Source organism: Larus michahellis, chromosome Z (assembly GCF_964199755.1).
Source record: "Larus michahellis chromosome Z, bLarMic1.1, whole genome shotgun sequence".
NCBI classification, from domain to species: domain Eukaryota; kingdom Metazoa; phylum Chordata; class Aves; order Charadriiformes; family Laridae; genus Larus; species Larus michahellis.
This window is the reverse complement of record NC_133930.1, coordinates 20,925,769-20,940,785: the sequence shown is the minus strand read 5'-3', so window position 1 is coordinate 20,940,785 and position 15,017 is coordinate 20,925,769.

Sequence of the window (15,017 nt, the reverse complement as noted above, 5' to 3'; positions counted from 1 at the left end):
AAATTATTTTTCTTATGTTATTAATTACAGCCATTAACCATGATTTTTCTGCAACATAATCAGAAATGAAAACAATTAGTCAGCAGATGACCGTAATTTGCGTTCGGGTAGGTACTCCAAAACTACTGAATTAAGTCTTGCTGCTCTCACAATGATTTTCCCTTAAAATATTTGCATAAAAACAGCTTTAAGAGGGGAAAATGTTCATATTATGGAGGTTAGTCCTTTCTTCTCCTGTCCCTTCTCTGCTCCTCAACACGTTTCTTTCTCCAAGTCACCACTAGAGCAGTAAACCACCATTTAGAAAAATGCAGACCTCTAAGTCTCTTATTTCCTACTTCTGTCCCATTATTCTAAAGAGGCTGAGTCTATTGAGAAGGTGATAACATTCTCTATGCCCACCACTGCTGATGGGTTATTTAGATTCTTTAAAAGAAATGCTCCGACCTAATACAGTTAAGCTTAAATTCAATCCATCTAGACAATTAGGCAGTTTTATAATTTCAGAGTCAAGAGAATCACGCCAACAGGGCCTAGCACATGACAAAAGAAAGAGAGAGTAAAGAAGGCTACTGTAAAAAAAAGAAAAAGAAAAACAACCCCCCATGGTTTTTCTGAATTGTATACATATGTATGTATCTATATTATTTTTTTATATATATTATTTTATTTTATGTATTTGCTGTGAAAGGCTGCTTTTAGAAGGGGAAGGTAATTGTGACATGCAAATTCACGAACTAACACAAGTCAGAAATTAAGATGGAGAGACTTCCCTTGTCTCAGATGTTCTTCTGATGTTTACAGACTGATTCTTAGACTTGATTTTCCTGGCTTTGGTCAGCTTGTATTGTGTCAGAATAGGCATTCTTTTGTTCAAACATCCTCAGAGAGTATCATGTGAAATTTATAATGGGAATATATACCTCAGTTAAATATTTAATATTATCTGCATGTGTATTTCACTGATGGATGTGGTGGCCAAATTTTACCCAGAGCATTTTGACACAAACTAAAACATGCACTTCCAGTGCTTTAACTAGTTTTATTTTTGTATATCAGAATAATTTTAATTCCTTAGGTACAGATGCTTGAAATACAATTTAAAAAGAAATCCTTTCTCTATTTTCTTAACAAGTAGTGCAAATTCAGAGAGAATCTGCACAGAATTAGAATAAAAATCACTAAAAATGAAGAATGATCAGACTGTCTAAAATCGCTCACTTAAGCCTTCAGTTGATGCATTAACCTAGAAAAACCTTATTGTTCTTTCTGCAGGGCCTGTTCTTAAATAATTACTGGTTAGCTAAAGAAACTACAAGCTATCCTTTTGAGCTACGACAACCAAGAAATACTTTCTCTCATTTGTTTCTCCTTTACATCCCTCCCTTCTGTTACATATCTTCAGACTACAACTTTAGATGACATTTTAATTGTAATTGCCAACTAGATTAAAGCATTCTTAAAAAGAAAATTCAAGGGGAATTTCATGCAAATAAGGCTGACAGTTTCATGGATCATCATCTCAGCTGCTATAATAAACTATGCTGAGTGACAGGAAAAAACCCCCACATTTTTCATAAGCAGCATCTCCATTGTAGTGAGTTTTATACCCACTGTTACATATATAGAACCAAAAGCTGCTGAATGATGAAGAACAAAAATTATCATTTGGCTTCTGAATTTGCTGCATACAAAAATCATTCACCGCATCCCAGTGCTCAGGCAACAGAGGTGTCTTTTAAAAGCTCACAGCTAGGCAGCCTCTACTCCCTGATAGACGTCAAGTTTACTCTGATGTCCCATTGGGACCTTTACAGAATTTGTCAGTTCCTATAAGAAGTAATATTTTTAATTTTTTTCCTGTAATCCAGCAGTTCGTTTATAGTCCCAGCCTCATTGCAGTGTTTCTGGATGGGCTTGTCCACTGCGTGTTTTTAGTGTCTGTTCATCATTTCTTAGCCCTTTATACTCTGATATGGAATAAACCATTTATAGCAATTTTAGTAGACTGATTTCAAAGTTGCAATTACATCAGCTGACATTAAAAAAGTCTGTGCCAATCTAAGATCAGTCAGTGACTCAAGAAAAAGACCTTCTCTTTCCTTTTAATTGAAGACTAGGATGTGTTGGAGCCCTGGCACAAAAGCAAACTGAGGGATTTACCTAACAAATCGCTGTCCCAGTGCACATTTCAACATTTTCAAAATGGCTTAAGGTTTTGTTCACAGACTGCAGACAGACACACATTTGTGCAGAAACCAATGGAGAATACCTCACCGAGACATACTACAATTTTGGTCCCGGGCTCCTTTAAAATCATACACATACCATTAGTAAGAAGTTAAAGAAGATTGTGAAGCTTGTAATGCAAGTCTTTCTATTGAAAAGCCATTTTTGTATTTTAATTATTATTATTATTATTATTATACAAAAGTATAAGTACTCTGGTATTTGATACAGAGGTGTGGCTCCAGAAGTTAGCACTGAAGTTTCTCCATATGTATGGCTAAAAGCAGGGACATCGTTAAGGAGATTTTGAAACAGCATCGCCCCACTCCTTTGAAAATACCTTTGGGATTATTTCAGTAGCACCTTGCTGATGTTGCAACAATGAAAATAGTTAGGTCAGAGACATTAACATTCCTTTGTCTATGCTGTTTCTGTTGCATGACTAGGCAACCGAGCCCATTAAACTAATCCAGGGCTGGTGTTTTCCCCTGTTTTTCAGATTGGATGGCACATTCTTATATATCCATAAGTAAAGTACAACACAACAAAGCTTCTCGAAACTTCTTTCTTAATGTACAACTCCAGTTCTGAAAAGTTACTTAAACTTGATCAACTTCGAGAACCTGTGTGGTGCCACTGGATTCTGCAGGGATTACTTGTGTGCTGCAAGTGAGCTTTAGGAGTTTGCTGAATTGAAACCTCATGGCGCATTTTTATGTGCTGGACGGAACCTCAATATATGTTTGTTTCAGCCAAATTAGCACCTGATCTCTAGCAGCAGGTCTGGAGAAAAGTGAGGTTGAAATCACACTGCTTTTATGAGGCCGATCCTAATCATTAGTGTTTTGGAAAAGTAAAGTCATCTGCAGTCTTGACTACCTCTATTAAATTCAGTGTTACTGGATGTCAGTAACTACTACTTACTTGGGACAATAATTATACACAACTGTGATTATGCATTAAGTGATTCAATGCAATATTATGGCCTGTTCCCTTTCTAGTCTTCCCTCACAGTAATGGAAAATTGTACATAAGCTTATGAAATGCTTGCTATTGCTAGATCTGGCTGTACACTGGCAGCCAGCGACAGCATTTGCGTATTAGATGGGTGTTCTGATACCTCCTTCCCGCTCCTACTAATACACTAGGTCTGGTCAGCGGATGTGCCTTCTTGACACATGCTCGTTACCCATTGAGTTACATGTTTCTTAATTTTTCAGAGCTACTTGAGAACTAACAAGATTATACTTTCAAATGGTCTCTGTTCAAGTGTGTTGTCTGGTGCTTAGAGCAGAGGACAGGCAATCAGTAACCTTAAATTTAAATCCAAAGGCTTATATTTGGCTTGTTGTGTGACACAGCCTTTCTTCCCTTTGATTTAATTTCTCTCAGTACAGACTATATAATAGCACCACATAAACACGTTTTGAATCTTCATTGTCTTATAAAACAATTGAATAGTCTGGGTGATTATGCTGTGTGAATGCTACTATTCTTAATAATGAGAGATTATCGCATTGTATCTGAGGCCTACTGACCTCCTTTGACCACAATTAAAGAGAATATGATGCGTTTCAGTAAAAGTTTGATGCTGTGGTAAGATTTAGTTGGTATACTTTTTCCCTTGTTGCCCCTTCAGCAGCGTCTCTGCTGCTACACTTCTAGTCATTCACCGCGCAGGGAGCTTCCCCCGAGCCCTTCACAACTTTCTTTGCCACGCCAGAAGCTGTTTTCTTCCAGCATAGTCTATCTGAAATCTATCTGTGAAGGAACACAGCATTAGGTGCCTGTTTTCTGGGCACAGCAATCTGCCTTCAGAAAACATTTTGGGCTGGGCAAACAACGACTCACCCAAGTACCTCTGTGGAGTTGTCCCTACCCTATTTCCACATCCTCTGTCTTCTCAGCTGCGCTCACACAACAGGCTGACAGCAGCAGCATCCTCTAGCAAAGCATCCTCCAATGTACTGCTGGTCCTGGCAGCTGGCAAATTACCAGACCTCAAAGCTGGAATATTTTGCTTATTAACCTCTTGTGTTTTTTTGCAGATTTCAGTTGTGATCTTATTTAAACAGCTGGGGTCTTTGCAGCTGCTAAAGTCAGAGGTTAATATACTATAGCATTAGATGTGGAGATTGAAATAATTTTTAGATGTGACAACACCGGTTTCTATTTCAGGCTTTTCTGGAGCCAGCAGCTGCAAGATTCAAGTCTGAGCTGAAATAAAGATACAAAAAGGCAAAATGGGTAAATCAGAATCTAGTAACTGTTGGGAGCTGAGATGTAGCACACAACTAGATGACAGTTTTCTGCGTACCTTCTAAGCAATAACTTTGTAATGCATCATCCAGCTGACACTGGGTTTCCAAATCCATTTTTAGGCATCAGTATAAAGAATCCTAGTTCAGCTTGGTGAAAAACAGCAAAAATAACATGGGGGAAGTGGGCATGGAAACCCAGCCTTTCAGTTCCAGAGATATCTCCTTCAACCTTCGCTACTAATCAAAGAATCTGACAATGGCCTTCAATAAAGACTGACTGAATTACAAAACATTATGTAGAAAAAATTATAAGCATTTCCCTTTCTCAGCTGCATTGTTCTAAAGGGAACTTCTAGCTTCTGTGTGCTACGTGTCAGTGAGTGGATACTATGCTAAGTAGGCCACTGTGCTGATGCATCACGGTGATTCCTGTCTCCCTATCACATTTTATCGGATCTATGTTCAGTCTCGGTGAGCATGGAAATCTTGGAGATATTTCTTGTCCTGCTCATACAAGGGGTATTTCTTCCTCTGACCGCTTAGGGTGCTGAATAACAGGCAAAGGCCTCACGTGTGTTTAAGAAGCAGGACATCAGGGCAGCGCATGTAAATTTTGAGTGCTTGTTTGCAGTCTGACTCACACTTCTCTCTGTCAAGCTGTGTCTTTGACGTCCAGCTGCAGAGTACAGAAGAAACATGAGCCAAATAATACTCGGAGCGTACCCTGAGAGAGCAGTGAGGTACAAATCAGCAGTCAGAGCACTGCTCGCCGGGAATCCAAAGAAGAAATGCCTGCTGAGTGTTTTTCCAGTGTTTCAGGCTGGTGGTTAGGCTGGATCTTGGATTCACTCAACTCTTGTTTAATGAGTATGAATAGCAGATGCCTCCTGCTGCCTGGAGCTCTGGTGGATTCAGATTATTTATAATCCCAGCTCAGTTTCTTATTTGTCTTTTTGCCTCGGTAAGCTCACTTGTGCATGGCTACGGTAGTCTGACAGTGACTGCCCTTAATATCCTCACAAACAGACAGGCAGCTCATGGCTCACGTCCTGTAAATGAAGGGACTAAAAATAAGAAAATGCATTAAAAAAAATACAGGGAAGAGTTTCTCCAAAGCAACCCTGTCTGTTATGTGACTAGCTCTGTCTTGAAATAATAGAGAGCTGGGAACATAACCTTGATATGTGCCCTTGAAAGTCTTTCCTCTCCTGCATTAAAATATGGTAAAAATTGCTTTACCCATAACCATCCTGCCATAACCGGTAACTGAAAATAGTAAGATTAAGGTAAGATTAATACATATACCAGTCAACAGGAGTAAATTATGGAAATACCAGTGTTTCAGACTTAGAGGGACAATAATGACTTTCATTTACTGGAAAAGCCTTTCAAGAAATTTTAAAATGTTTTCACAATACTTTTCTTTCCTCTTTCATCCCCTTTTGCAAAATTCCTTGTTTTCCTTGACAAATGCTCACAAGAAATCTGTGTGTGTTTTTTTTTTTTTTAAAAAGTTTTGTACTATCATAGATCATCAAGTACATTATGAAAAAATATCATATTTGGCCCGAAATACCTTGGTTCTCAAAGTTATAAAACTCAAATATTTGTGTCATCTCATTGTTTCTGACACCTCATACATATTCCCTCTCTTTCTTTTACTCTATAGATAGGTTGTAGGTGCTTTGGGGCAACAACTTTTTTTCTGGAATCAGTTTTTAAGGACTTAGCACCGTGTGCTGTGACTATGCCTCTTGGGAGAACAATAATTTTAAAAATCATGCTTTCTTTTAAACTACTTAATTTAAAATCAGCTCTCAGAATTACTAACTCAAGGGAGAAGACTGAAAGACTGTGCCTAAAATATTAATGCAAATACCTGGAGTGTGGTTGTAAAACAGGCACTTGTACACGTGTCATGACGTAAGTGTCTAACCATCCATGTGTGCCTGATGATATCTGATTTGCATAGCTGGCTGGGAAGACGTGGGAGTGCAGTTTTTGTAGGCCCCAAATGCGAAGTTTCAGCTTCCGCTCTTTACATTGGTAGGTTAATGTGTCTGTCCCAGTAAAGAATTGCCATACCCCATTTTTTTTTATAACAGTAACTGCAAATCAATAATTAAAAAAACCCCAAACACCTCTACAGTCTGTAGAGGTGCCATGCTAGTATGGCTGAGGTTTTTTTAATGTGCTGTGTAAGAATAGAGATTGTACTGTAGTCAAGCTGCTGGTATAGTCCTGAGAATTACTCCAGAAGCTTAACACTGTTTCACTCTGTAAAGAGAGGTACAGAGGGCCTCTGTATTTCCTAAAGTTACTGTTATGTGGCGATTATTATAACTTCCTTAACTATAAATATCATGTACTTACTACAGATGGGGATAACTGATGGAAATTTACTAGCAAGTACAAAAGGGACAAATCAGATATACTCCCTGTTGCTGAAACCCGGGCTTTAGGACATGGACTCTTCACTTTTGAGATACCAGGAGTTTCTTTACAGAAATGCAAGTCCCATTTGTGCTGAAATGCGTGGCTTTCCTGCATGCTTGCAGACAGTAGCTTATCATCTTCAATCACAGAATAAGCATCTGCGTAGCTCAAGCCCCAGATACTGTTTTTCACACCTGAATTGAGTTGGATGCCCCTGCAGTGGAGTCAGCCAGGCTGGAGCTGCCAGGGCTGGTTGGTGCAAGGAGAGGCAGGGCTGGCTGTGCAGCTCCATCTCTCCTTCTGCATCCAATGCTGCAGCTGGAGCAAACCTGCTCAATGCTCTGATGTATTTGCAGCCTGGTGCAGTGTGTAGGCCTCTTGCCAAATGGATAAAAACATCCCCCAAACATTAACAGCAATAGAATTTCAGCTGCTCCTTGTACTGGTGGATGAATTACAAACCCTAGGTTTGGTGACCAAAGTCCTAAGAGCCAAAGAACTTAATTCAGAATTTAGTTACAGTAGTTTGCTTTAGGCAGCTTATATCAGCATATCCACCTCTTATTAACATACAGGAATTTCTGTAGGCTTAGTCCCTAGTTGTCTTCAGCCTATAACTGTACTATGTAAGACATCAGTGCTCTGTTTTCTACTAGAATCCTCTCTTACATTTGCTGAAAAAGTCATATATGTAATATAGAGCCTTGAAGTAGACTAAATAACCAAATGATATGGCTAACATAAAATAATAGGATATGAAGTGAACCTCATGAAGTGAGAAGTGAGAGCAGGACAGTACTAGTAATGCAGCTTCAACAGAGACATCTGCCAAGGGTAGCTAGTAAAACTACATGGGAACAGTGAATTGTGACTTCTGAAATATAAGAGCAAAGATCTGGTTAATGAAATTCTTTGAACTTCTAAAATTCCGTTCCTATGACATTCTTAGTCTTTTGTAGTGGTTGTCAGAGGAGCTACTATTATTACAGAGAAAACTGTGGTTATATGCACTTCATACTTTTTTATCTAAGGGTATCAAAGTGCTTTTCAAATTGAACAAAGCCACCCAAATAAATATCCCATGTCAAGATCATTATTCAAGTATTGTATGGGGAAAGAGAAACATGAAGGTATTGGATATCTTGCCTGAGGTGACACATGAGGCTTGTAGCAAGACAAAATTGGAAGTGATATTTTCTGACTTCCTAACATAATTATTACCTTCAAATAATTCATCTTTCACTGTAGCTGAATGTTAAATATTGTGCTTTTAAATGTTCAGTTAGCATCCAGATTAGGTGAGCTGTGAAAAACAGCAATGTTGTTTTATGCAAAAACTATAAATTACAATAGTAGATATTCAGATAAAAATATATTTTATAAACAGAAATATCTTTAAATACATATTTTTATCATATTATTTACTTTTTCTGAGGAACAAAAAGCTGTTCACTGACCCTCAGCCCTGCACTGTTATTGCCTTATACTAAACAGACCAAATGAAGGGCATTGTACATTTTGCACTTCGTCATTGAAAAAGGATGACTCACTGCCATTCCAACAATGAACAAATTAATCTTTGCCTTAGAATTTTATAAACTGCTTCTCATAATTATCGCCATAAATGTGAGCTTGTTTGTGCTTCAGCCAATAAGGTGTTTCTGCCTTTCAAAGAGATCTAGGGACTTTTACATGCTTGATTAAGAAAGGTGCAGGCACAGCAGCCACGAAGTGTTTAATCCTTGAATGGCTTTTGCTTCAGAAGAAAACAATAAGAGCAGGTTTTCTTAAAGTATAGGCTTGCATTTAGTTCATTTGTGTTTAAAGATATTGACTGCAGCATTTCAGCAGCTGAACTGTAAATGCAGCACTGTCTGGGTGGGGAAAGAAAATAGCCAGGAGGAGGTAAACCTCATGAGGAGTTCCTGGGAAATAGGTTCTCCTTATGGAACATGGTCTTACATGAACAGATAGTCAGGACACTGGACAATGAGACTGTGGTGTGTTGGTCTTGATCAGCTGCCAGACACCCACACAGCTGCTCTTTCACTCCCTCTCCTCAACACAACAGGGTAGAAAATAAGGTGAAAAAGCTCATAGGTCGAAGTAAAGAAAGGGACATCACTTGCTGGTTACTGTCATGGCCAAAACAGACTTGACTTGGTGAAAATTAATTTAATTTATTGTAAACTAAAATAGATTTGGATAGTGAGAAGCAAAGACCAGATCAAAATCAAAGACCAAACCTCTCACCCCGCCTCTTTTCCAGGCTCAACTTCACTCCTTCAATCCCGACTCTCTGCCTCTCCACCCCGAGCGACCCAGTGGGCTGGGGAATGGGGCTGTGGTCAGTCTGTAACAGCTCCTCTCCACTGCTCTTTTTTCCTCATACTTTTCCCCCGCTCCAAAACTGGTCCTCTCCATGGGCTGCAGTCCTTCATTGTCAACCTTCTCCAACATGGATTCCCCAGGGGCTGCAGTTCCTTCAGGGCATACCTACCTGCCCTTGCGTGGGGTCTTACACAGGCTGCAGTGTGGATATCTGCTCCAGCATGGGAGCAGATGCTCATATCTCCGCTGGCACCTGGAGCACCTCCTCCCCTGCCTCCATCTCTGACATTGGTGTTCAGATTGTTGTTTCTCGTGCTTGTTTTTTTTCCTTACTCCTCTCTGCCCCCCGACATTTTTGTCCTTCCTGAAACACGTTTCGCCTGAGAGGTCACCATTGTGGCTGAGGGGCTCAGCTGTGTCCTGTGGTAGGGTCTGTTGGAACAGGCTGGAACCACCTGAGACTGGCTGTGTCCAGCACGGGGCAGCCATGGCCTCCCCTCACCCCTGCAACCCCCCACTATCCGACCATTGTTGGCTGCACCCAGTGCAGGGACATTAAACAGGCACTGGCAGTACTGAGTGGAAAAATATGGAAGAAAGGCTTGAAAGTCACTGAAAGCCAAGGTAAGAATGGGGTGTGTGAGAGAAACCATGTAATCAAACAAAATGGAGGCTACATAAGGAAAGCAGTGACTGCTGTTTCCAAGCTGAGGCATGGGCCCACAGCTGCCCCTTAGCAAGGTCCTCACCTTGCATTGGAGCTACCCAGCTACTCTTTCTATTTGAATCTTTAATATCTTCATCAGCCTGGAGGGGATCGAGTGTAGCCTCAGTAAGTTTGCAGACAACACCAAGTTGGGTGGGAGTGTTAACTTGCTTGAGGGTAGGAAGGCTCTACAGAGTGAGCTGGACAGGCTGGAATTGATGGGCCGAGGCCAATGGTATGAGGTTGAACAAGGCCAAGTGCCAGGTCTTGCACTTGGGTCACAACAACCCCTTGCAGCGCTACAGGCCTGGGGAAGAGTGATGGAAAAGGACCTGTGGGTGTTGGTTGGCAGCTGGCTGAATATGAGCCAGCAGTGTGCCCAGGTGGCCAGAAGGCCAACAGCATCCTGGCCTATATCAGTAATAGCGTGGCCAGCAGGACTAGGGGAGTGATTGTCCCCCTGTACTGGGCACTGGTGAGGCCCCACCTCGAGTTCTGTCTTCAGTTTTGAGGCCCTCACTAAAAAAAAGACATTGAGGTGCTGGAGTGTGTCCAGAGAAGGACAATGAAGCTGGTGGGGGTCTAGAGCACAAGTTTTATGAGGAGCGGCTGAGGGAACTGGGGTTGTTTAGTCTGGAGAAAAGGAGGCTGAGGGGAGACCTTATCACTCACTACAACTACCTGAAAGGAGGTTGTAGAGACATGGGAGTTGGTCTCTTCTCCCAAGCACCAAGTGATAGGACAAGAGGAAATGGCCTCATGTTGCACCAGGGAAGCTTTAGATTGGCTATTAGGAAAAATTTTTACACTGAAAAAGTTATGAAACATTGGAACAGGCTGCCCAGAGTAGTGGTGGAATCACCATCCCTAGAAGTATTTAAGAGACAGGTAGACATGGTGCTTAGGGACATGGTTTAGTGTTGGTTTTGGCAGTGTTAGGTTGATGATTGGGGTCAATGATCTTAAAGGTCCCTTCCAACCTAGACATTTCTATGATTCTATGAAGGTACAGGGAAGATTTAGCTCAGATGAGGCTGGATTACTTGGTAAACTGCCTAATCTTGCTGATAGACAGTCCACTTCAGAAAGCAAGAGGGGATACATGTCCTGACCAGGCTCCTTTCGGCTGCCTGGGGTTACGGCACCCATGCAGGAGGAGGCAAGCACAGGTTCCTGTCCCTTCCTTCTCTGGGACAGTATGAACTAACATCTCTGCTGCATTACCTGGCTGAGAGGTGTTCCAGGGCTGGACTTTATCATGCACTACTGCTTTTGCCGTTCCACATGTGAAATATTCATGAGGACAAAAAGAGAGCTTGAGAAGGACCCTATGACCTCATTAGGGCACTAATGCAGACAGTGGGAGACAGAACTTCTGGTTCTTTTTCCAATGAATAGTTAATATAAAAATAGTAATTAAATATTCCCAGAGCACATACTGAAGCCTAGACTGACTTCCTCCCAGCTAAGAGCCCTAGCTGTGAGGTTGTGGAGGTGGGGCGGTGCTGTGGTTTCTGAGAGGCCCAGTTCAGTGTGTTGGCTCTCAGCGCGCCTGCCCACAGACCTGGTCTTGCATGGCAAGTGGGGAGAAAGTTCACCCAGGGGAATAGCGGGGACGTGTACTGACCCCAGATGACTCCAGCCTTGCCGGGTACCCGTCTACACAGAGACACTCCAGGAGCCTGGCGAAACTTAGCACCTGGAAACACCAGTGCAGAGCACTTTGGATCTCCGAGGTTCAGTGTTATTCTTGCAAAGGTCTTGATGATCTTTATTTTTGAGACTAGAGATCTGAACTAGCAAACATGCTTAAAATTCTTTCTGGATCTAGCCTTAGCTGACTTACACAGGAGATGTACTCTGCATGTGCACTGGAAGATAAGATGGACTGCTGTGCACAAGAACCCAGACAGGGTTTCTGGAAGGAAGAGCACTTGCAGAGTTCCTACTTTGGCCAAAGACAGGTTTATTTATGGTACAGAAAGATAGATAGATAGACCATATAGGCGTACTATCTATATATGGTCTTAGTAAAGGACTCCCACTAATGCCATATTTTCTTTTTCTGTCCTAACACAGAAGCCTGCATATGTAATTCTCAAGATCAAAAGCACTTTTTTTTTCCCTCTCACCTGCTAAAAAGCAGATTTCACATGTGTTTTTTTGTATACATTCTGGATATTTTCCATGCTTTACATGTACTAATACAATTGGAATATAGCACACACAAACAGAAAGGCTGATGTCTCACTAAAAATTTTATCTTGAAAGTAAAACAGAGAACTTGTAAGGTTTTCATCTCCTATTAAAATGATAATTTAAGAAATCATGTTAAAATAATGCTTTATGTTTTGAGAAAAATCCATCAAAGTTACTTTGAAAATACACACTATTTATTTGAATCTAAAGGGTTTTTCTTTCATTTGTAGGAGGCAGAAGCCCAAACTCTCAGTTTTGGGTGTAGATAGTATAGTTAATAGACTGGATAGAGCAGAGGTGCTCATTGCTAATAGAATTGAACATCAACATGCAGTATTAAACTGTATGTGCATTCATTTATATAATTCAATTAATGTTTTTGTACTTTATGTCTGCGCCTTGAAATATGCTGCAGACCACTTAATAGAGGCACAAATAAAGCAGGAACTGAATTTTTGAAGTTGTTTATTGTTGATTAATGCAATGACCTTAGCTAGGCAGATAAATATTGTGTCAGTAATATGACTTTCAGCTGCTGATACAGCCATTTCATCTTTTACAACTTCAAGTAGACCCATGCTAGAGCAACTAGCCCTGAACTCTGCATTAGAATCAGAAGATTTTGTTACAAGAGTCCTGAGATTAATGTATATACAAATACCAACTCACTTTGGCAGAACAGAAATATCACAATGGAGATATTCTGATCCCCTTTTATTTCCTGTCTTTGGAACTGGAAAAGTTGGGAATATTTCCAAACTGACAGAATAAGTCCAAAAAATGGTAGCCAGTCAGTCATGTTTTTAAGTTCATGACTATGAACTTAGAGCAAAATGAATTTCCCTAAACTTTTACAGGAAGACAAGAGGCATTATGATACACAATGTGTTCTTAAATTCCCTGTATGTAAGTGGATGCAATTGAAAATAAGACGACTTTATATGCAGACCTTGCTAACTGCAGAGGAAGAGATTTCAATGTTCCACAGAAAAACGAAACTGGAATTAGTAACGATATATTAAAGGTATCTAGAAAAGTAATTCAATATGGGATAAATTGCCAGTGACTGGTCAGAATAGGCTTTTGGAAAAAAGTAAAATGAGTGAAGTCACGTGAAAGGCTGGAATGCAAATTTATTGAGCAATATTTTATTGGGAAAACTCCAGAATCCTGTGCTTTTCAAACTATATCTACTAAACGGACATCAGTTGTTTACAGCTCATTGGAACTAAAGGGTGCTCACTTATGATTACCAATAATGGAAGCTTGTCTTCACTCTTCAGTTGTTATCTGCTTCACCTTGCAAAAGGAAGGTGGTGATTTGGTCTGTGAATTAAAAAAAATAAATAGAAAATTGTGTTTTATTCAGGCTATTTTGATACTATGAAAACCATTAATTTCCTGGAATAGCAGTCAAGTTTTTCACAGAATGCTTTATGAACATCCCAGTTCCCCTCAGGTAAGAGAAAGTTTAACAGTAGTTTGGTTCCAGCCAGCAACAGAGCACAAGCGTGAGAAGACTGATGGGTTGCCAACCAATGCTGACTGAATATCCTCTTAACGTACAAGAGCACAGTATTAGTTAGCTTGACTTAGGTCCAAACTCAGTTCCTTAGCATCTGGCATGTTGCTGCGATGATGCTTCTCATCTCTATATTGCACTGGAGGCTACAGTGCAGGCATGCAGGACCTTTACATAATGTCCCTGGACCAAGGTCTCCAAAGGATTTTACTAAACCCTCTTGGTTAGAAAAGATGGCTGAAAAGAAGGGCTCTTGCTGCTCTTGCTGCTGCTCCCAGGCCTTTGCTGGATATAAGGTACAGAAATTAATGTGGGACCAGAGACTAAAACCGGGAACTCCCCCTGCAGTCAGGTGCCCTAATCACAGGTTTTCTCTCATGCCAATCCATTTTGCGCTCTATTAATATACATGCATGATGAACACAAACTCAAGAAAATGACTGGTGGGGAAAATCTTCTTGGACAAGAGAACTACATGTGGATGGAAAGTGGAAAATATAGCAAAGATCAGCACCCATAATGCAATCTTTGAGGAGAGTAAACCATTCTTGTTCATGCATTTATCAAATAATAGCTACTGGATATCAACTAAAATCTCTCAGCAGCAACTAAAGCATTACTGCATAACAGTGAGGCAGATCCATGTTTGTGGGCCTCTTTTTTAGAGTATTTTTTTCTTTCCAATCACTTATTTCTACATAATTTTCCTGTTTGGTCACAAATGTTCTCTCTTCACAGCTCTCTTAGTCTGGATTCTTTATGTGGAGATTTGTTTTTTCAGACATCAGATAATTATTCCACATCCTAGATAAATCAGTGTTGCAATGGAAGACTCTGAGCTTGGTGTAAGAAATTAAAATATTTTTCTGAGCAATTAACTGTCTTCCTTTTTTTTTTTTAAGTTTCTTACGGAGACATCCCTTTTCTTCCTTGAAGCTGAAACTCTTCCTCTCTCCAAGTGTGTCTTTTTTCCCTATCTTGCTTTCTATTATTAACCTACCAAGTGTATGTTCTCTTTCACACATATCAAAAAGCATTGTAAATACTGGAAGCATGAAAGCACAAAATCACTTCTCAAAAAAGCCCTTCATGTCCCATGTGTATGATTTGTTTAAAGTTTTTGACAATCTATAAAGCAGTCCATTCGGTGTGTAGCATAGTTAGATGTCTCTACAGACCTCAGCATGCTGCTGCCTAAACATTTTATCCCCTGCTGCAGGATAATTTGAGACCAGGCACTTTCCTATTTATTTTTCATGCAGTAGCTCTTCTTGGGGGTATGTGACCTTGATGTGTTGTAACACCCTGAGATTTATTCAGCAGCTTCGTTTGA